Source organism: Podarcis liolepis, assembly GCF_965112155.1.
Source record: "Podarcis liolepis genome assembly, chromosome: 17".
NCBI classification, from domain to species: Eukaryota; Metazoa; Chordata; class Lepidosauria; order Squamata; family Lacertidae; genus Podarcis; species Podarcis liolepis.
In genome coordinates, this window is record NC_139571.1 from 14451112 (window position 1) to 14475547 (window position 24436).

The 24436-nt window shown below is 42.8% G+C and overlaps 1 long non-coding RNA gene across 1 annotated transcript; it reads left to right on the forward strand.

Annotated features, from left to right (window-relative positions):
• The first annotated feature begins 1981 nt into the window (after nt 1-1981).
• Nucleotides 1982-23809, forward strand: LOC310697144. Its single transcript, XR_014520962.1, has 2 exons — nt 1982-2358; nt 22072-23809. It is a non-coding gene; the product is annotated as an uncharacterized lncRNA (long non-coding RNA).
• The last annotated feature ends 627 nt before the right edge of the window (nt 23810-24436 follow it).

Consider the following 24436-nt stretch of genomic DNA (forward strand, 5'->3'; position numbering starts at 1 on the left):
CATCACCTTTGGGAGGGAGGAGGCCCCCTCAAAACATTTGGGGGGGGCAGCAAGAACTCCTTGGCCCCCCGGAGTTGGCTCCTGTGCTTCAGATCAAGCCTGCTGCTGTGGGGGCTGTGCAGACAGGGAGGCCTTGGGGGCAGAAGCCCAGGGCATCCTCCATGGGACTTTCTGTGCCAGGTGTGCCTGTGGAGAGTGGGCTGGCATAGTAGCCAACACCTGGGGGGTGAGGTCCCTTCGCCTCCCCCACTATAATACACGAGGAACTTAAGAAAATGCTTTTAAAAAAAACTTGATAAAAAATCCTGAAGCTTATCTGTTAGGGTTGGTGGGCAAAGACAAACCACTTATGGAAAAAACCCATCTTTTTATATGCAACAACAGCTGCCAGGAGAGCCCGAAATTAACATGTCCGTGGCAAAGTACTGTTACATTGCAACAAGAATAAGATGAGCAATGATGTCTACAAAGGAGGCCAAACTGTAAACATCAAAGGAACGATAATAAACAGTAGCGACTCCTGAATTGAATTTTAAAAACTTAAAACTCAAAACTTGGTCATAAATATAAGCACCAATTCTGAGAATTGGCCATATTTTTACTGCTACTGGTAGCACAATATTACTCTTAATGTCATATTTTATAAATTGCTTCCTGGTCACTGACCATATTAAAGATAAAAAAAAACAACAGCTGCCAGGGTAGTGATTGCCACAAAATGGAAATCTCAGGGCATACCAACAAAGGAAGAGTGGATTTGCAAATTAAGTGAGTATATAGAATTGGCAAAATTAACTTCAATTCTAAGATATCAATCAAATCAAAAGTTAAGAATGGAGTGGAAGTATAAGATTATATGTCAAAATATTGTTCTAAAAACGACATGTTAATAGGCTTAGAATAAAAAATGTAAGCAATAACAAAACAAAGAAGTAAAAATCAAAACTTAACAAAAATAATTTATTATAGAATGCAAGGGGGGAAAGGTAGAAAGAAATATAAAGAAGTCGAATTGCTGTGGAGGGAAGTAGAGGGTGGGTGGTGGGTTTTATAATTATCAACTATTGTAATTTAGATATTATACTTTATGTGAGGGAACATTGGGTATTTTGGTTATTATGTATATACTGTATGTTAAGTTTCAATACAGATATTTGAAAAAAATAAAAAATTTGAGGGGGCTGGCCATTGCCATTCAATTGTGTGCTGAAATCTGTGATCGATTCTGCCAGGTGGGATTCATGGGCGTAGCCAGGATTATTGTTGGGGCAGCAGACTTTTGATATGGGGGGGCAGAACCTCAGATCTGTATTGATGGGGGCAGCTTTCCCCCCGCCCCCACCCCCCTGCGCTACGCCCATGGAAGGACTTACCTGGGCCCCCCAAAATTTGATGCACGTTGGCACCCCTTCGGGCTGGGCATTTGTTCTCCCCGTGAGGCGCTTGGCGGGGGCAGAGGCGAGCAGGAGCGCGCTAGGCTCGGACCCGTCCTGGGGCCCGAGGGGGCTTCCCTCTCTCGCCCCCCCCCCCCCGCCACTCGGCGCCAGAGCTTCCAAGCGGTGAGTGGCTCTCCCCGGAGAAGGATGCGCAGATGCGTCTCGCCCGCCCCGAACCAGCCTCGCCCTCGCAGCTTCGCTGGGACAACGCGGAGCCTCCGCTCCTCCTCCAGCCCCGCTTTGCGCAAGCAGGACGCAGCTTCTTCCTGCGCGCGTCGCGCTCGCCTGCCTCTCTCGGGGCGGGGCCTTCGCTGGGGTGGGCGGGGCCACACTGGGATTGGGGCAGGGGGGGGGTCCAGTCCAGGCGCCTCTCCGCCGATTGGCCTCGGCGCGCTGAAGAGTCCTCCCCTTTGGCCGACCTGCTGCAGTAGAGCAGCAGGTGGCGAGGGAGGCAGAGCGCGGCTTCCCTGCGCGCCCGCTGCGCCTCGCTTCGCCCTCCATCGGGGACGGGGAAGGGGTCGCGCTCTCCGGCCCACCGGAAGCCTCCGGAGCCCCAAGTCCGCCCGGGACACTCCGATCGCCCGGCCGAAAGGAGAGGGGTCCCGGGGAGGCTGCCGGAGCGCACGCCCCCCATCCCGCCTGGCTGCAAGGCGGAGAGGCACAGAGGAGGAGGGTGTCCTGCCTGGCGCAGTTTCTCGCTCTGCACCAGGATGGAGGGGAGACAGGACAGGCAGAGGGGGGGGCAGGGACTGGGGGGACCAGCTTCGTGCAGGTGAAAGGGGGTGGGGTGGAAGTAGCCCCCCAAGAAAGAGGACTTTTCGGCTGCAGCAGGGGGGGGGAAAGTGTGTCCTCCTTCGCCTCGCCGACCTGGTGGTTCCGCAAGAGCCGGTCGCCTTTCGGAGCGAGAGAAGCGTTGCAGCAGGTAAGGGAAACCGATCTCGCACCTGGAGAGGGAGGGAGGGAGGGAGGGAGAAGTCCGGGCTCTTTCCACTCCCTCGTCTCCCCACCCCACGACTTCGGCGGAGCTCTTGCGCTCTCGTCGCTTATGTAAATCGCTGGGTGCGAAACGCGCGCGCGCACACGCAGGCATCACCACCTGGCCGGGCGAGCGTCCTCGAATGGCCGCCTCTCACCCTCCCCCCTCCTCTTCCAATGTCTCGGGATGGCAACTCGGCGCGCCCGATCCTTCGGCCGAGCTGCTCTGGCCCCTCGAGTGGAGCGGGATCCGTGTCTCGCTGGAGCCGACGGAGCTTGTCAACCGCCTCGCGTGCCAGCGGTATGGGAAGGCGGTGTACAAATTGTCTCAAGTGCTTTTTGTTGGGCCGGAGGAGCTTCGCGGGTTCCCCTTCGTTTGCACGCCGTTCCGACTTGCCCAGAAGTTAAGTCCCGCCGAGCTGAAGGGGACCCGCTCTCCTTCGCTCCCGGCCTAACTCTGCATATAGGATTGCAGCTGTGCTGCAGGATCTGGCTCTTAGGGCCCGTTGCGCGCCAGAATCGGCTGAGCGCGGGCTAGATAGATGACCAGGCTACCATGAGGCCGAGCCAATGTCCTGGTATGCCAGAAAACGCGAAGTTCCTTCTCTCTGTGCCTAAATGCAAGTTTAATGATCTTCGCTCTTTTTAATATGGGGAAAGCGCGGGCGTGACTTTCATCTTCGGACATGCGGGTACAATGCCTTTCTCCTTAGGATTTGGAGACGCCATCTCCAAATTGTTCATATTGAAACCTTTCCTTTCAGGGCACAGCAACCTTACACCTTACATTTTAATCCTAATGCCAATCATGTCTTTTCTTCCTCTTCTACTTCTTCTTCTTCCCCTTTCCTTCGTAATGTGGGATAATGGTCTCTGCTTTCCTTTTGCTTAACCTTACCAGCCCCTCTGTCCAAAAAGCGTTCCTTGGGACGTGGATAGTTGGGTGTTAAGTTTTCCTATGGCTGGCAAACTTCTCTTCTTGAGGCGGGATTGAGCGTGGTATACATTCATGTAGCAAAAGTGCATTTTTAAGAGATGTATATCTCAGGAATATTCTTATAATAAAATAGAAGCTGGCAGTGATCTGGTCAGAACAAATGTAGCCAGATTAATTTGGTTCTAGGCCTGCAAGAGCTGTACAGACTTTGCTTCAGTTTGTTTTTTTTGTTTTGTTTTTTTTTGTTAACCTTTAATACTAAAGAATAAATTCATCCTGCAAAGATGGATTTGAAGCCTGCATTTCTGGCTATCAGGCAGCTATGTCCGATTCTTTCTTCTATATTAAAATACTTAGCTAATGTATCTTTCTCAGTGTTGTAGCAGGACTTAATTCAGTTCAAAAGAAACCAGTTTTCATTCTTGAACAACTCAGTCACGAAGTTCTGATGAAAAATGGAAGCAAGAGCAATTGCAGAAATAAAATAAAATGCATTGCATAGTTAATTGATCCCGTACATATACAGATCTTTAACTCTCTCATTCAAAATTGGCCGTGAAAGTATCATCTCATTTTCCAAACTGACGACACTGCCAGGCAAGTGGACTCTTGTTGGCACAGTCCGATCCTGAGTGCATTTTTAAATGCAAACTTCAAATCCACTGTTGTTTCCAAATGAAAGATTGTGGTTATCACAGCTAACAAGAAAATTAAAGTTTTCATTTATTCCCCACCCCCTCGGGTTAAAGCTCAAAACTAATTTGATTTGGAAAATTATGCTGTCAAAACATGCAAGTTAAAAAGAAGAATGTTTGAGCTCCCCTAAAGGAGAGGTTTAAATTCAGAACTTCGGGCTTTGGGTTTAATCAAGTAATTTTAAAACTGAGTTGTTGTTGTTGTTATTGTTATCATTATTAATTGAATTTATATCTCAGTTTCACACCCTTTGTCAAAGAGGCATAGGTGAAAAAGTTAACTTAGGTGACTTACCGTAACTGAAACTATGAAACTAATTTCTAAAAGAGCGATTTTGCAGCTTGACACACGTGCCTAATTCTTCCATTGAATGCAATAGGACTTAGATGCCCATTAATTTCAAAAACATCATGCCTTCAGTGTTCAGGATTTAAAGTTTCAAGTTTGGGGTATTCATTCGCTTTGTAGCTCAGGTGGAACAGTTACAATTCTAAAAATACAGTTTTTAGAATCAGTATGCCTGAGGAAAGAACCTTTGACCTTTTGTTTTCGTTAAAGCATGTCTGAACATTTCTTTTAAAGAGGGCAAGATTTGATTTTGATTTATTTTTGAAGGTGAAGGGCCTGATCAATTCTTATTTTAAAATAAGAACTTTTCCTGTGCAGGTTTATCCAGTGATGTATCAATAACCATGACTGTATTTAAAAGGAATTTTCATGTCCCATTTTGACAACTTCCATTTTCTCCGTATTTATTTATGTTTTAAATAAACACTTTCTGTTTCTTTCTCCTTCATATTCACATCACAACTGGAATGGCATTCTTGAGATACACAGGGAAATATTTATAAATCTCTCTTTTTAAAATATTTCATTAAATTTTCAAAAAACAAAATATAAAATCCCATATGTACTCCAATAGATAGTAAATTTTTATTTTGTTTTGTTGGCTTCCCACCCCATTTTCCATGGTGTTTCTATTCCTCCCCTTCTACTGCACCCTGCCTTCTATCTCTTATACCATAACAACAATACAATAATCTCCAATTCCTCCTGTTGCTCATAGTTAAAATCCTGATCGTGACTTCATCATTCTATAATATTTCTTTAAAAAGGTTTCTATTCCTCCATAAAACAGTCATCATTAGGTTCTCTTATTTTGGCTCTTAAGCGTTGCCAATTCTGCAAAGTCCACCACCTTGCATATCCATTCTTCTGTGGTGAGAGCTTCTTCTTTCTTCCATTTTTGTGCATAAAGAATCCTAGATGCTGTCGTTACATACACAAACAGTTTAATCGTCTTTTTAAAAAATATCTTAATTCACTTGCAGTTCTAATGGAGTTTTCTGTTGGAAAATAAAAGTATTTTATACAAAGTAATTCTGTCTTTTGAGAAATATGTGTGGCCATGCTTGTTTGAGAAATGGGAGTCCTGTGAATCTTAAGGACTGCCACATTTTATTTTGGCATAACTTTTATCAGAACTTCTTGTGTAATAAATCTGTTAGTCTTTTTCAAAGAGCCACATCGTTCTCTGTTGTGTTTACTTTCAAGTGAAGGAGATCTGTCATTTGTGGAAACAGTTCTTTACGAGATTAGCAGCAATGCAACAGTAAAGGTTTTAACTTTTCCTTTGGTATATGAAGAATTAATTTTTAAAATGGTCATTTAGTTTACATGCAAAACCTTGCGATATTGCAATGTGAGTTGGCCGCTTTTCCTATTTTAAAAATGCCAGCTTTATGATATCTGATAATGCTAATAGCTATCATATAGGAAGAGTATTGGAATATTGAAACATAATCTTCTGTTTGCATACAGGTGATGTCAGCCTATAAAATAGTTGTAAGTTTGAAAATCATGTGTGTTTGGAAAGATCTAGATTGAATTGGTTGGAAGTGCTTATTTGCTAAACAGTTACACAAAGTTGGAGGGAAGTTTGTTTTACAATCAAGGGTCGGAATCATCTGAACCAATACAGCAGTTTTTAAATGTGCATCATATATGGTTGTATTACACTTTGTTTCAAAGGCGTAAGATGGGCAACTTCTTTAAAACTGGAGCAGTTTTTAAAACAAAATTATCTTTCAGGGATTCGCTAAATCGTAGCTGTCTAAACTATGGAATTTTCCCATTGAAATCACTAATGATTGTATTTTGGGCAAACTGTGGTTAAATTTTCAAAGTTAGATATGTGATATCCTACTAAGAGGTCTCATTGTGTGGAGGGGTTCGATTCAACCCTTCTTCTAAGGACTATAGAGCGACGTTATGATCCGACAATAGCCCTGTGAGGTGGTTTAGATTCCAAGTGAGGGAATGACAAATAGAGAGATTGGAATCTGAATTCATGTTGGCAAACAATAACCTGCCCGCTTTGCCATAACCTGGAAGGGAATACCAGAATTTCATGCTATCAGTCACAAAGCAGTTGAAGAGAATCTGTAGCCACTGACAAAAAATGCAAAAGCTCCAAGACTGATTTCTCCATGATTAGTGTATTCAAAGAAATGAGCTTGTAAGCCAAATTATGCTCATGTTCCAAATCTTTGACTTTTGGGGTGTGTGTTAGTGTGATTGGTACATGTTTTGCTTTCTCATGATGTTTGTCCGGACCACTGCTGGCTTTAGAAATTTTAACTATTAGCTTCAGGTGCAAGAATATGGTAGATTGGAGCTTTTGCTTAGATGAAGACATTTGAGGCAGGAAAAGCCTAGCTCATAATGCTGTTTTATGGTAGATACAGCTCAAACCACACATTTATACTCTACGAGGGGCCTCTGAGTACAGTGGAAGAAAAAACAGCTTGAAAAGAAAGCCCCTTAGAGATTTCTGAATAGGGACTGGGGGGAATTCAATTCAGTTTTCATTTAAAGGCAAACTTACTTAATTCACATTTCCGGAAACAATGTAACAACTGAAAAACAACTATCCTTTGAAATTCACACTTATCCAGATTCTGTGGCGCAGTTCTGCAGCCAAGTACCGTGCACAGAAAGGCACATACTTGAGTGAAATATGCATTAAAATGCCTATTAGTGAAAATAACCTAAAAATGCATTATATCAGAGAAAATTGCATTGCAAAAAAATGTGTATATTAGGCACAATTACATACAATGATATGCCTTTTAAAATGCTGGTGAATTTTTGTGATGAACTTTTTAAAAAAATGCAAACTGATATGGGAATGTTGCGGGGCAGGAATTAGAAACAAATTGGCACTGCCCATCCCTATGCCATCTTGAACTTTCTGTACTAATTTATATTACGTGTGCTTCCTGCAGACGAAATGGCAAATATTTCCCCATCCCACAGTCCAGTTTCAGGGACTCTCAAGGTGTCCATCATACATTTTCTTTTCAAAAAATGTCTCTTCTGCCTGAATGTAATACTTTCTATGCTGTCAGATAATTATTGGGGACCAAACCTGGAAGCCATAAATACGTGAAGGAGCACCTCTCCATATAAACCGCCCCGGACTCTGCATTCATCCTCTGAGGTCTTTCTGTGTGTGCCTCCTCCACAAGAGGTCCAGAAGGTGGCAACACAAAAACGGGTCTTCTTTGTAGTGGCTCCCCATTTGTGGGGACCGCGGGTGGCGCTGTGGGTTAAACCACAGAGCCTAGGACTTGCCGATCAGAAGGTCAGCGGTTCAAATCCCTGTGACGGGGTGAGCTCACGTTGTTCGGTCCCAGCTCCTGCCAACCTAGCAGTTCGAAAGCACGTCAAAGTGCAAGTAGATAAATAGGTACCGCTCCGGTGAGAAGGTAAACGGTGTTTCCGTGCGCTGCTCTGGTTCGCCACAAGCAGCTTTGTCATGCTGGCCACATGACCCGGAAGCTGTATGCCAGCTCCCTCGGCCAATAAAGCGAGATGAGCGCTGCAACCCCAGAGTCGGTCACGACTGGACCTAATGGTCAGGGGTCCCTTTACCTTTACCCCATTTGTGGAATACTCTCCCAAGGGAGACTCACCTGGCGCATTTGTTATATATATTTAGGACCCAAGCAAAAAATTTCCTCTCCAACCAGACCTTTGTCTGATGAATATTCTCTAGCCTGGGAAGCAGGGGTTCTTTTGCCATTTTGATTTGATTTATTTCCTTGCTTTTATCCTTTATTTTATTCTGTGAACTGCCCTGAGCTCTGACAAGGAAGGGCAGTATATAAATCTAGTATGTAAATAAAGTAAAATAAATAAATCAAAGTGGCTAGATTATTTCCACGCATGTGACGGCATGGGGGAAAGAAATTGGCCTGCACCAGGACTTTCACACAATGGCAGCTCTTTTAATGATTGTAGCTGCTAAAAAAGTGCAGCCACAGTTGCCGATATCTTCCAGCTCACAGAGTGGCAAGACTATTTCGCATTATTCTTTCTCCAGGCTACCAGTTGCTCACTCACATGACTGTATGGAGAAATTTGACAATAGCAACTGACCCCCTCGCACTGGCTACTGTTAATACCAGGCAGGGAGTTCAAACATATAAAGTCCCAGGGTCTTTGCCCTTTAGGGGTCTTCAGCACAATATGCAACAGCAGTTATCACACAGATAATTGAGGCTCTCCCTGAACGGATCCTGAATGGAAGGTAGCAAACCACTGGATCCAGTCTATTTTCTTGAAAATCAGTAGCAGGTCTGTCAAAGAGGGACAGAACATTCTTTATGTATGCTACAACAGCAGCAAGAATACTCATAGCAAAGTATTGGAAGACACAAGATCTACCCACCTTGGAAGAGTGGCAGATGAAGGTGATTGATTACATGGGACTGGCTGAAATGACTGACAGAATCCGAGACCAGGGGAAAGAGACGGCGGAAGAAGATTGGAAGAAATTTAAAATTTATCTTAAGAAATATTGCAAAATGAATGAATGTTAAAATGTTGTGGTTATCCAAAGTAAGGGATTACAGCTGTTAAAGATTAAGTAAAAGAAAAGAAAGGGAAAAATCGGATAAAATTAAGGGGAAGAACTTGCTGAAATAATTTTGGGAATTGGAATGCAGAAAGGGGAGGTATGGGGAAGTCGATGACGTAAGTTTAAGAAAAAAAAAAGGAGTTGAAATTATACGTGTTTGTTTGTCATTGTATGTGTATTTTTGTATTGTGTGTATTGCATGTGTTTCTAAAATTTTGTGAAAACTTAATAAATATTTATAATAATAAAAAAGAAAATCAGTAGCAGGTCGAGTGAAAAAATGCTGGTCAGGAGGCACCCTTAGGATGAACGAATGAATTTATTATTACCGTCACAGACCAGTTCCGGCTCACTCACAATATCAGAAAAATAATAAAACACGATAGGGATACATTGAATTGCAACCGGGTATGACAGGGACAATACAGATATAGCAGCAGTTAAAAATATATAAGTTAAACCTTAATCACTAAAATATAACCTAAAATTGTCATTTAAAACCTTAATAATTTTGGTAGTACAGGTTGTTCTACCTTGGTAGAACAAGTAGGTAGTACAAGTTTTTGGCAGTCACCAAGGTAGTACAAGTTTTTGGCAGTCGCACAGACCCTTGGGATGTATTCGTTCCAACATACAGTGGCACCTTGGTTCTCAAACTAAATCCGTTCCCGAAGTCCATTCCAAAACCAAGACACGCTTTTCCATAGAAAGTGATGTAAAATGGATTAATCCGTTCCAGACTTTTAAAAACAACCCCTAAAACAGCAATTTAACATGAATTTTACTATCTAACAAGATCATTGAGCCATAAAATGAAAGCAATCATCAATGCACTGTACTATAAAATAAATAAGACAGTGTTGCAGATGATAAAAATTAAAATGAATACTTTTTCTTACCTGCACTGATGATAGTCATTGTTTGGGTGGGGGGGCTTTTATCCATTTCCGCAGTCACACAATCAGTCAGTTCTGAACTGGGTTCCACACAGTCACAAAAACATATGAACCGAAAAAGCCTCCAAAATAAATAGCAAAATAAATAGCAAAACCAAAACCTTAATCCGTTCCAGAAGTCCGTTTGACTCCCGAAATATTCAAAAACCGAGACGCAGCTTCTGATTGGTGTAGGCGTCCTGGAAACAATAGCCGACAACCGCATCAGATGTTTGGCTTCCGAAAAACGTTTGAAAACCAGAACACTTGCTTCTGAGTTTTTGGCGTTTGGGAACCAAGGCGTTTGAGAACCAAGGTGCCACTGTATTTATTTAGCTATTGTATTTATATATCATTTAATCATTAGCATTTCTAAGCAGTGTATATAGAAATAAACCACACAGCAAAATTCCATCTGTTTTGTTGATGGAACAGTCCCTGGATGCCTTCACAAGGGCTGACAGGCTAGACGTACTTTTGTTTGGCTGCTGGTACCTTGTTTTGAAAATGAATCTGTTTGAGTGCCTGATCCGATGCATGTGGACAAACGCTGGCTCCCTCTGCCTGAGAGGAGGGCTGCAACCCCATAGTCGCCTTTGGACTTAATTGTCCAGGGGTCCTTTACCTCTTACTTGGAAGTAAGTTCCGTTGCATTCAGTGGGGCCTGTTCCTATGTGAGCCTAAGCCCACATGAAGAGTTGGGGGGGATCAAAATTCCAGTCCTTCTCTCATCTCTTTTGTTATATCCAGTGCTTTTTTGAAAAAAAAAAGGGGGGCAGTACTCACTATGAAGTTGTTTCAGCAAGTTCCATACCTTTCACATTTTTTTGGGGGGGGGGAATATGGTACCAGTACTGTGTACTCTTGAATACCCCAGAAAAAAGAGCACTGCTGCTATCTATGTCTTTTGTGGGGAAATTTGCACGTCCGGTCCCTTTGCAATTGATATTCTTGCTACCCTGGCAATCTGTTACTCTGAAATGTGTGCAGGATAACATCTTAACAGTGAGCGAAGTTGGTTAGCACTAGGCTCAAAATCTCCATGGTTACTCTGAAGGAAGTCTTTCTGTTGGACTTACTTCCAAGTAAGCATGCTCAAAAATGCAGCCTTGATTTGCTAATTAAGTGATTAAAAAACCTGGTGGGCTTGATACAAAAAATACTTCTTGTAGGCGGTTGCCTGGTGGTGCGGTAGCCCTGTGAACTCCTCATGCAAAATGTGACAAATTATCTTGACAAGTGAGAGATTTTCAAGTGAGCAAGATTCAGGCGTGTTTTAATTGCAGCTTTTATTTGAATTGATCATAGAATCGTGGCTTGGAAGGGAACCCGGGGGTCATCTAGTCCAACCCACTGCAATGTAACAATCAGCAAACAATAGTAAAGGTAAAGGGACCCCTGACCATTAGGTCCAGTCATGACCGACTCTGGGGTTGCAGTGCTCATCTCGCTTTATTGGCCGAGGGAGCCGGCGTACAGCTTCCGGGTCATGTGGCCAGCATGACTAAGCCACTTCTGGCAAACCAGAGCAGCGCACAGAAACGCCATTTACCTTCCCGCCAGAGTTGTACCTATTTATCTACTTGCACTTTGAAGTGCTTTTGAACTGCTAGGTTGGCAGGAGCAGGGACCGAGCAACGGGAGCTCACCCCATCGCAGGGATTCAAACTGCCGACCTTCTGTGGTTTAACCCACAGTGTAGCAAGCTATATATTAGGCCTGTTTCTTGACTTCGAAACCAGTCGTGTGATCACAGTGTAGTTAATGACTGACTCTTATTCTTAACACAGTTGTTAATAATAATAGTAATTAATTAATAATTTTAAAGAGAAAAATCACACATAATTGTAGCTGGAAGTACATACAGCAAGCAAAAGTACTCCAGTGTCATTCTAGTTGTTTCAGTTCCATGGCTTTTCCTACCATTTTTGCATACATACGTTCATAAACTCATTACAAGAAGAAGAAGATTTTTTTAAAAAAAAGGGCCAGCCTGGAATAACTCTTAGAACGCCATCAACAACTCAGGGAAGTCAAAAAGTGTTTTGAGTTCAAGCGGTAGTTAACCCTGTTAATCCATACAGGCACTTCAGTGATTATTTTTATACGCTAGGCCTTCCAGTCTCTTTTCCTCAAGAGTAGCACTTATTTATTTAGTTGGTTATTCTTTTAAAAAGCACACCGTTCATTAGGATTCTTCAGGGACTGCAGTCCTATGAATACTTGGCATCAGGAACATTATTTCGTGGGGAGGAGGGAGAGGGCAGGGCTGAAAACTTTCTCCTTGGATATGAGAGCCAGTGTGGTGTAGTGGTTAAGAGCGGTAGTCTCGTAATCTGGGGAACCGGGTTTGCGTCTCCGCTCCTCCACATGCAGCTGCTGGGTGACCTTGGGCCAGTCACACTTCCTTGAAGTCTCTCAGCCCCACTCACCTCACAGAGTGTTTGTTGTGGGGGAGGAAGGGAAAGGAGATTGTTAGCTGCTTTGAGACTCCTGAAGGGGAGTGAAAGGCGGGATATCAAATCTAAACTTTTCTCTTCTTCTTCTTGAGATACGTTGGGGGGGAAATTCCACTGAGTTGAAAAGAGCATTTGCAATTCAGGTTGCTGCCTGGTGGGAGCCCTCCAGTCCTGATTCACATAGCAGCCAGGATGGAAAGTTAGGAGCAGGCAGATGGCTGTGCCATCCTGCTGCAGCTGCAGTGATCAGATGCAATTTGAGCCCAATGTCAGGCAGTGGGATTGGCTAGGCACCCAATGGATCCTGGTCCAGCCCATCCCTTCCTTGCCTTCCAAACACCCCGTTTCAGGGCTTGCCACTGAGGGAGATGTCATCTGCATATTTGGAAAGTGGAAGAGGGAGGGAGAGCCAGTGTGGTGTAGTGGTTAAGAGCGGTGGACTCGTAATCTGGTGAACCGGTTTCGCGTCTCCGCTCCTCCACATGCAGCTGCTGGGTGACCTTGGGCCAGTCACACTTCTTTGAAGTCTCTCAGCCCCACTCACCTCACAGAGTGTTTGTGGTGGGGGAGGAAGGGAAAGGAGAAAGTTAGCCACTTTGAGACTCCTTCAGGTAGTGATAAAGTGGGATATCAAATCCAAACTCTTCCTCTTCCTCCTCCTCCTCCTCTTCTTCTTTCCACCACTGTAGTGATGCTGGCATCATCCTACAGGCCACTGGAGACCAGCAGGGCAGAGTGGAGAGGCAACTCCAATCAATCCAGTTCCCTCACTCTTCTGCTTGGGGTCCCTTCAAACTCTATAATTCTATGAAGACTAATGCAAGAGGATGTAGATTGCTCTGCCTCACTTGAGCTAGGTACTACTACTACTACTGCTACTACTACTACTACTACAATCCATTAGCCACTCTTTACCCCAAGGTCCCAGAGCAGGTATCAACAATTAAACAACTTAAAATTAATGTAAATAAACTGGGTCCTGAAAATATAGGTAAAGGACCCCTGGACGGTTAAGTCCAGTCAAAGGCAACTAGGGGGTTGCAGAGCTCATCTCACTTTCAGGTCGAGAGAGCCGCCGTTTGTCCACAGACAGCTTTCCGGGTCATGTGGCCAGCAGGACTAAACCGCTTCTGGCAAAACGGGACACCATGACGGAAACCAGAGTGCACAGAAACGCTGTTTACTTTCCCGCCTATTTATCTACTTGCACTTTTTGGCGTGCTTTCAAACTGCTAGGTTGGCAGGAGCTGGGACAGAGCAATGGGAGCTCACTCTGCAATGGGGATTTGAACCGCCGACCTTCTGATCGGTAAGCCCAAGAGGTTCAGTGGTTTAGACCACAGCGCCATCTGCACCCCCTCCTTAAGAATATACCCCTCAGGTATCAAAGGATGGGGTAAAGAGGTCCAACTTCAGTTTTCACAGAAAGCTTTATAATGAAGGTACCAGATACACATCTCTGAGTACCGCAATCTGGGGGCTGCCACAGATTGTGCCTTCTTCTGGGTCACCCACACTCCGAGTTCCTGAGGGTGGTGGAACAACCAAGAGGGCCCTCTAATTTTAAGACCTGAAATGATCTGTTAGGAAGGAGGTGGTCTTTCAGATTGCTCAGGTTTCCACATTATGCTATGGTTTAGAAAGGAACGCATGAGTTCATGGGCTCCAGAAGAGAATATTCCTGAATTGCTCCCTCAATAGAGCATGAGACTCTTAATCTCAGGGTTGTGGGTTTGAGCCCCCCATTGGGCAAATCTTTCTACAATTCTATGATTCCCCATCATCTTACTGCTGTGCTGAGATGATCCTTATAGCATGTTGTCCAAACCTGGGGTCACCTTTTGGTACTCCTGGACAAACCCCTAAGACATTCATGGTTGGTTTGGAGAGAAAAGGGCCATGATTCTGATAACATCCCAAACCATTGCTGAGTGCAGCAGGAGGACCAGGAAGGACCACAGTTACTGTTATCTCCTCTCCCGGGACTAACAAGTTCATGCTAAGCCATGGTTTGGCGTGGTGTGATATGTGAACCAGTCCATAATGATAGACTGGAACATAGCATGATGATACGCATGTGGTTGGTGGTGAAAATAGCATCTGTGTGTTTCCTTCCTCTCCCTAAAGGAGGATAGTCTCTTGGGCTGGTAGCATGTCTGCCTGCTCTGCAAAGTGCTTAGATCAGAACGGTGAAGCTTTGCATGGAAATCATGCCATGTTCAGAAAAGCATTTTATTTTTCTGCATAACGTGAAGGCGATCTTGTTTCCCTCCTCTTTTGACAGTCATTCCCCAACCTTCACACACTTTGAACTACACTTCCCATAATCCTTGGCTGTTGGCCATGCTCGCTGGGGCTGGTGGGAGTTGGAGTCCTACATTATCTGGTTTGGGAGGCTGGTCCTTGGAGTGTCATTTAGGTTTTTTAATGTGCTTATTGGTTTGTTTGGGGCTTTTTTTGTTCTTGCTTTTATTACGTATTTTGTGGTTTTACATTGTGTTTTTATGTTGTGAACCCCCCGAGATCTACAGTTGAAAAGTGGTATACAATTTAATAAATAAATTTTGGTTTCATGCTGGCCTTGGCCACGTAGTCTGCACCGCCTGTTTACCAACTTAGAAAGTGATGTGAGTTCTGGTTTTGCAATTCCTGCAAAATGTTACAATATGTAGAAAGCTGCTGGACCAACCAAGCCATAAGGCCATCTTACTATGAATGTGGGGAAAGCACAACTGATTCTTCCCGGGTGGGGTGGGAGGACTCTTTAGGAAACTGGATATCTTTTTTAAAAAAATGAAAAGGTGAGCACAGAGCACCACTGTAAAATGTATGATGGAGCAATATTGCTGCAACCCATCAAATACTTTCAGGAAGTAGTTTCAAAGTCTCTTTCGAATGTGTAGAATTGGGCAACGACACCTGTCCTGTGCATTGCGTTATGGGTCATATCAAGAGTGCCGTGAAACTTGTTTTTCATGATCATCATGTTTTCCCAAACAACATCCCATTTTCCCATCTAGCACTCACCAACTTCATGGCAAGACGTGCGTAAGCTTGTGATATGATGGAGCTGTTGTGTGGGGCAAGAATCAAAAGGCTTTCGCAAGCCCATTGGTAAGGTTGTGGAGGATTTATTTAGTAGGTTGCTGTTAAGTTGTGGGTGAACATATCAGACGACACAGCGATTCTTCAAACAGACCAGAACAGAACTGAACAGAACAGAACTGAAGGGTTCAGCCAGCTTACTTATATAGCGCTCCACTAGAACGCAACAGTAACCATTTTCTGTAACTATCCAATCACTGAACGTCACTTTCGATCCCTTATTTGCATATGTGGACCTGAACTATCTACAGTATCCCCCTGCTGGCCCAGGGTGAGAACTTCAGTACATAACAGTTGCCATATTTCCACCTCCTCCATCAACTTAGAATCAGATATATAAGTTGGGAAGAGGGCATGAAAGTGGGGTAGAATTTACATTGTGCAGTTTAGGTGTAGGAAGATGCAACGTTCGAAATTCACCAGGCGCGTTTTGCCCCTGGCTATTGCCTGACGACTCTCATTTCTGGAGGTGCAAGCCTGCGCATTCTTGGATCTTGCCTGCTTTCACACACTAACAACGCATCCTGTAGAATTTCCCCCATGATATTTTATCTGCACAATCGGAATGAATTTCAGGAACTAAAAAGTCACATGGAACTATATGACTTTCAAGCTGTCTGGCCCCCAGAATGGCAACTAGGCATTCTGTTTTGGCAACCATAGCCTTGGTTTAAGGAGCCGTTTGGCACCTACCTTAAATATCTGAGTTTCTAGCACTGGGAAGACAGTGTTTTCCATGGCTTACATATAATGATCAGCAATTGCATTATATACACACACCCATTAATGGCAAAATAGACTTCCAGGTACAGTGGTACCTCGGGTTAAGTACTTAATTCGTTCCGGAGGTCCGTTCTTAACCTGAAACTGTTCTTAACCTGAAGCACCACTTTAGCTAATGGGGCCTCCTGCTGCTGCTGCGCCGCCGGAGCACGATTTCTGTTCTCATCCTGAAGCAAAGTTCTTAACCTGAAGCACTATTTCTGGGTTAGTGGAGTGTGTAACCTGAAGCTTATGTAACCTGAAGCGTATGTAACCCGAGGTACCACTGTACTTTGCAAAGTATAAAAACCAATTACAGAAACGTTAAAATATAAATATCCACAATTAACGTATACAATAAAACAAGCCTGTTAATATGGCAAAGCAATCAAAACAGCATTCTTGGGTTAATGGCTTTGCTCCATGTAAGCTCTGAAGAAAAGAGTGCACAGAATGATCAATTCTTAGTTTATTGTTTGCTTCCTACTGGGAATTAAAATCAGCACCCCAATAGTTTTTGAGTGTAACAAGTGGCTTAATGGGTTTTCCAGAAAACATTGTTTTGGAAAAAAATCCTATGCAAATTAGGGTAACATACACCAGATTTTTCGTCTTAGTGGAATTTTTTATACAGAGTAATTGAATTTAGCATGCTTATTTTGCTCGTATTCCAGTACGCAAATCTTAAAAACTTTGAAACTGCCAAGGTTGCCTATTGTTGTATTTTCATTTGACATCAATTTATTGTTTCTAATGAACTAACGAAGTGGAAGATTTTCCACCCCACAGTCTTTGGTACCAGAATTGCAGCTCCCTCTAATTCATTTAATTATCTGTTGCCTGTCAACCAGTAAGATCAATGACTGAGGGTGGTGAGTGAAAGAAAATGAGCCCTTGGATAATTAAGAAATAGTCACGTACACCCATTTCCTCCTTGGTGTTAAGTTACTTGGGGCTGGGTAAAAATGACATTCCAATACAAACAGCATCTTCAGATCAATTTGTGACAATGTGCTCTGGCATTCCATGGCCATCTACACAAGAACTGTTGATCAGGGACACTTGTAATTTAAACATCCCAAATGTTCCTTAAAAAAAAAAAAGACCCACGGAGTCCAGAAACGGTACAATTACTTCTCCAGTAAGACACAGTTTGGGTAGCTACTAAGGCATGCAAAGGTATGGCAAGAAGGCCAAATGCCTGGGGAAACCGTGGAGCTCCTTTTTTAAAAATTTTAAGTACAAATTAGAAAACTTATATATTTACAACAAAAGAAAATACAGTACAAAAGAAAAAGAAAATATATATAACCAAGGAAAAAAATTAGGGAATACTTTGTCTCTTTTCATATATACAGTTATTTATACCTCTATAAAATGGTATTCACAATAAAGGAGTGAAATGAAAGATAAGATATCAGAAAAAAGGAAAAAAAGAACAAAGAAAAAATAAAGTAAAAGAAAAAAAATGGGTGAATTTTTTTTAAAGTAGATAAGTATTCACTATACATAGCCGTTTCCCATCTATATTTATATTCAATTGTATAATTTCATCTTGTCCTTATCTACCTTAAATAAAGTGGGGTTTTTTAAAAAAAGACTTCCACCGTTTGCCTCACGCGTTTTTAATAATCCGTTCGTCAGATCCTCTGTTCTTCATATTTTCCCTTTGAATTTCCTTAATGTCTCACTTTGTATTTTTTATATTACGCACGAGATTATTCTAAACACAACCAGATTTTTGTAGTCGAGCCCTGGTTTTGTAAATAATCATTTAAGAACTCCCATTGCTTTATAACCATAGTTTTGGATTTTCTCCTTATTATATCTGTCAGTTTTACTAGTTCCAGGTACTTGCAAAGACATGGAGCTCCTTTTTCTAGAGTTTAGAAAGAGATGGTCTAGGCATTACTTCACCCATGGCATGGCAGCTACTGAGCCCAGGAATCTTTATATCAGAAATTAACTGAGATCACAGACCTTCCATGCAGGAAGAAAAACAACTGCTCACCCCCAGCTCTTTCCATTTCAGAACCTAAGTTAGATATATGTGCAGTAATGTGTAATGTTGTTAAATAATTGGGAATCCTTGGCAATCTACTGCAAATGATCCAGAGACCCACCAGTAGATTCTGGTTTCCCTTCTGCCCAACCATGATCTAGACTGTCCTTCAAGATTAAGGGTGGATACTGACAACCAAAATTTATTTTTTAAGGCTCGTTTTTCTGGGCTCTGCCTCACTAGAGCCATGAATCAAAATCTGAGTTTACTGCCTCTTAGATCTTCCAAGCCCATTGAATTTCCCAAGTGACTGTAGCACAGTGGAGCATTCAAATGAGGGGTCTTCATGCCCAACCGTTCCCTTAAAACAACAAATTGGCCTGCAATCTCAGCTGTTGATCTGAATCTGCATTGGATAAGCATTTCTTGAACATTTTATGTCCCTGGAATCTTGCCTTTCAGGGAGTTGGTGTGGGATGTAATCCACTGGGAGCAGTCAAATACAACATTCCTTTTTTCCCTAGAGTGGACATGCAAGGGGATGTTGGTCCAGCCAGTTGAAACTTCCTGTTCCTCCTGGTTGGAGCATCCTTCCTTGCATGTGACTAGGACAAGTGACTAGGACAAAAAGGACAAGTCACGCAGCACTCTCTCTCTCTTTGACTTCCTTCTTTGTTGGACCAGCTTTTTAGCTAGGACTGCTATGCTAGTTTCTCAGCTAGCATAAGCACTGGGATTATACCTCCATATGGGGTAGATCCACGTGTAAATATTTGTAACTAAGCCTGCCTTCAGGAATCCAGCTGTGAACTGATGTGAGTAAACTTTTTTTATTGACTTTAAATAAGATTGTTGTGTCTTTATTCTTTTGAGAGAGATTAAAGGGAATTTACCAGGAATTATACAATTCATTCAGAGACAGACTGAATTGTATAATAGTGAGAGGCTCACACAAGCCTGCAACCAGCTATCCGTTGTGCATGAAAAGGGGAATGTAAACTGTGCTAAGTAAAGGAACTTGCTAGCGCAAGTTAGGAAGGTTATTAATAAACAATATATCCTCTCCTGCCACCCTGAACATTCCCACAGTTGGAACATAAATGCCATATTCAGCACATTATTTACTGTGTTTGATATTTTTACTGATATAGCTGCTTGGTGAGGTAATTTTAAAAGGTGGGGTATAAATGAATTAATTGGGGGGGGGGTGTTGAAGAAAAAACCCCTCTAAGAAACAAATCCTACTGTGTTCAGTGTTCTGTTTTACTCAGATCCAAGCTCTAGTGTATTCTGTGGGACTTGCTCCATAATAAGTGTTCTTAGAATCGCAGCCAGTGGATTCTGATGAAGGAGGCATTTGAATTCTGGCCACTTCCTCAAGCTAATAAAGAACCTTCATTATTACACTGGTAGCGTGACCGGTTCCAGCAACTTGCAGTTCTGAGTTGTTTCGCTGTATAGAAAATTAATTTCTCTCTTCCCCCTTCCCACTTTTCTGACCATCCGATGGTTGTGTAAATCTGTTCTAACCAGGTTTAGACAATGGCAGCCAAGGAATGCTGGAAGCAGAATGCTAGGGATCCCACGACTGACGCCATTTCTAGAATTAAGATGGTGTGTGTGAGTGTGTGTGTGTGTGTGTGTGTGTGTGTGTGTGTGTGTGTGACAGTGGGAAAACTTTTCCAGGAGAGCCACTCTGGGTGCAGACACAGCTTTGGGAAATGTTTTGCCACAATAATTATACAAGCCCTGCTCTACTGTAAAACGTCTGAATATGCACACTCTGTGCTAACCGCTGAGATAGAACAGCCCCCGAAGGGTTTTCGCATTTAGAAAGCAAAAATCCAATCAGCAAACACACCTCTGGCATTTTTTTTGAGGATATCACCAGTCTATACACGTGGAATCACCTCTGGATTTTGTGCTGCCCTGAAACTTCAGAAGCTGTTGCATATCTGTAGTTTAATTAAATCTGATTTTTAATAGTTTGTAATTTAATGCAGCCAACACACATCCTTTTTTAAAAAAATATAATTTTTATTAAGAGGCCAATCAAATCACATTATTTCCAAATCACATTAGTTCCAAATTATACAGCCAGATTTTAAAATTTTTGTTGGGGGTACCCATACTTCAAGCTCCGAAAAGGGGTCCAAACATCACTTATATTGCTGCTTTAATTAGACAGTTCTATCCAATTCTGTCCAGATAGTCTCTTTGTTACTTTCCTCATCTTCTTGTTGTTATCATATATTCCTTTCTTTGCGATCTCTGATAGTCTTCACAAGCGGGTTGAAAACAAACATCCTCTGTGTGGGTTTTACACTCTCCAAAAATCATATCGCATAAGGACAGACGCCATTCCACACCTCCGTAAAGAACTTTCCCTCAGTCTGTCCGTTGATTTCCCCAGGCTTGCCAAACATATCTCAGAGGGCTCTGCCAGGTCTAGATCACATTCCGATAATCATTTGCATTCCGATGACCCAACACACATCCTTGCGGGTGCACGGTGCTCAGGAAGCAGGCAGGTGGAAATGAATGGGGCACCTCAAGTCACTGCAAAAGAGAGGCCAGAAATATTTCCCCCTGCAAAGTGCTGTTCTGTACTGTCACCTTCCCTTCGTTCAAACCCATGCAGGTGGAAGGGCTTCCACTCAAAACACTTCTTCTCTTGATAAGAATAATTAAAGCAATGCACTTCTCTGGGAAATGTGCAGATGTTGGAAAAGAAGAGAAATCTATTTCCTCCCCACTAATAATCAGAGTTGACATCGGATACTTCCATATGTTCATTAATTCTTTTCAGTACAAACAAAATATTTTGGTAGTTTAAAATACAGACGGTACACTGAATTGATGATTGGCTGCCGCGGTGTGTTTGGTTTTAGTTGGCTAACACTGGAATCCTAACCATGTCTACTCAGAGGTAAATCCTATATAATTTAGTGGAGTTTAGGGCTGCTTCCTCAATATTTAGCAGGGATGTCTTATGTGAAAATCACAAAAATATGGTGTATCATTACTTGGTTAAATAAGGCCATTAACTCCCTCCCTGAAACTTCCTCGGTAAATACATGGAGCATCATCAATCAGTTGCTTCATATGTCTTACAAAAACATATCTCCCACCCCCAGATCTCATGTAGGTTTGGACACTATTGCGACTTGATTTCTCTTTGGGTTTAAAATCTGTTTATATGATTATCTTTTTCTTCTATCAGGCGTTTTTTTCCTACCCCCTAGAGACTTTAAATATTTTAGATAAATGCTATTTTTCTCCCTGACTTATGTAAACAATGTTTCTGAAAATGAGGTGGACGGGGAAGGGACTTATTGATTTCCCCATAGATGGGGAAAGGAATTTATCGACCGGAAATGGATAAGAGCAGATATGTGTCATACTGTATTAGCCTTAGAAAGCAGAGTTAGCTGCCTCATGTTATTTTCATAGTTGCTCTGCAATCCAGTCTTAATCTCGCTTTGCTGCCTCCCGACATCTGTGCCTATTGGTGAAGCAGGACAGAAAAAGCCAAACTTCAGTTCTGGAACTTAATCTTATAAATTTATAACCTTAACTTAGTACTGGACCTTGTGGCATAGACCTGTTTGGCAGGGAACTGTTATCAGGCTCTCAGTTCAAAGTCAGAATTGCAGTTCCTGCATCAGAACCTAAGAAAGCATCCCATTAACAGTTAATGATTAAGCCTTGTCAGATACATAATTGGTCCCATTAACGCCATTTGGCTATAAACTAGGTTTGTCTCTGTGTCTGTACTTAATGCTTACAGGTTTGTTGGCTTGCTGTCATATGGTAAATGTATCTTCTTTCTCTTTCTAGGCCAAGCAACCTTCAATAAAGGATTGTGTGTTCCTGCGGTAGCCATTTGACAAGGATTTCCTTTGTTCAGAGCTGGAGAGGAGGCAAGATGTTGGCATAGCTGATGAGTTAAGAACCTGCTATGCCAACATATTGCCCTCTTTCCTGTCTGCTTGCTTCAAAAGCTTCCAAGGGGATTAGGTGCTTTCCAAAAGCCTATCTGTGTACGAGTGCGAGACTTCGAAAACGGCACACGGTGATCGTCTTATTAGATGCTGTTGTTCTACACAATAAGTAAATGGGAGGTGAATTCTCCAGGTTCTCTGCAACAAAGAATGGATTTACCAAATCAGATTTTCCTGCCTACAGCGAAGTCAGTGTAAGTTGCTTGGGAATTTCCTGATCCATTTTTATTTTATTTATTAGCTTTCCATCCTGCCCTTCTTCCCAAAGGAGCCCAAGGCTGCAACATGATAGATGCTGGTGTAGCTGTAATCTGCTTACTATGCTTCAGGTGTGTGTGTGTGGGGGGCAGAGATTAAAATGAAGGACTGCCTCTAATCTTTGCCTTTGCTCTGAAAGACACTGTTTCCTAGGGTTGTCAGCAGACCAGAAAAAACGGGGCTAGGTTGGGCTTTGGTTTCAGGGCAATTGCCAGAAAATCAAAGGCACGCCTGTGCAGTTTTCCTGATTATTTTTTAAAAATACTCCTCAGCATTTTGTTTGTGGGCTAAACCACAGAGCCTAGGACTTGCCGACCAGAAGGTTGGCAGTTCGAATCCCCGCGACGGGGTGAGCTCCTGTTGCTCGGTCCCTGCTCCTGCCAACCTAGCAGTTTGAAAGCATGTCAAAGTGCAAGTAGATAAATAGGTACCATTCCAGTGGGAAGGTAAACGTCGTTTCGCCAGAAGTGGCTTAGTCATGCTGGCCACATGACCCGGAAGCTGTACGCCGGCTCCCTCGGCCAATGTAGCAAGATGAGCGCCGCAACCCCAGAGTCGGCCACGACTGGACCTAATGGTCAGGGGTCCCTTTACCTTTATAAGTCAAGCATGAGGAACCTGTGGACCTCCCCATTTTGTTGGACACCAATTCCCATCAGCCCCAGCCAGTGTGGCCAATGTTCAGGGATGCTGGGAGTTGGAGTCGACAGGCTCACTTTCTCTGCTTGTAGCTGTGCTCACAGAATTGCCAAAAAAACCAAGTCATGCCACATTTATCATTTCCAGAACCTGGCAGCCTGTATTTCCAGACACTTGCATTCTGTGAATGTGTAAATCTCTTCTTAATTGTTTGTAGTGGGACTATCTTTGATAGTGGCACCCCAATTATGCAATACCCTCCCTAAAGAAGTGAAAATGTGTTATCTGCTTAGCTTACTCTTCGTTTAGCTGTCATGCATTTTGTAAGCTATATAGCAATGTCCATTGGCTGCAAATGATTAAAAATTGGACTTAGATGTGCCTGGCACCTGCATTACAACCCCTCCCCCACACTAGCGCTTAAATCCCAGGCATTTTAATTTCTGTAATGCTTTAGTTGGCTGCATGTTTTTAATGACTTGCCCATTGTTAACAGTATAATTTAATTATGTATTTATGTTGTTCATGGAATCCTTTGGTTGAGGAATGGTACACAAATACATTTAATAAATAAAGTTACTTCTGGTGCCAGTAAAAATACTGACCATGGATGATGCAGTGATGGTGCTCACTAAGACTGTTGTTCAAATAATAAAGACTTGATGGACTGTTTTGCAGCTGGGGTGGTAGATGATGATGGCTGGCGTTCTTCGGCTTGTTTCTAAATCCACCTCATCGGTGTTTGTAGAATATGTTTTCAAGGAGAAAGGAAGGGATCATCTGCAGCAATGTGACTACTTCTCTACACTGCAGGGATGGAGAACCTGTTGCACTAACTTCCTTTTGTTGCAAGCCACCATTAAAATTAAGGTTACGAAAGAAACTCTACCCAGTGGACCACAATTTGGTCCAAGCCTTCCTCTAAATCCATCTCAGCCAAAAGAAGGGAAACTCACTTTGAAACTTACTGTATTTTTCCATGTATAAGACTATATTTTTTCCAAATTTTTAAAGTTTAAAATTGGGGGGTTGTCTTGTACACGGAAAGTTGCAATTAATTATTTCTTAATTTTGGGCTCAAAATTAAGCTTATACATGGGGGCGTTTTATACACGAAAAAATACGGTATCTATAGATGGCAGCTGACACTGAGGAAATTGGCGTCGATGCATCCAGGAACCTTACCAAAATGCTGGAGAAGCTGTACCTCCACAGGCACATACCTTCACATGTGATGGGAATGTCCTCAAATCCAACCCTTTTGGACAGCAGTCCTACAAAAACATAACTAAGCAGGTATTGGA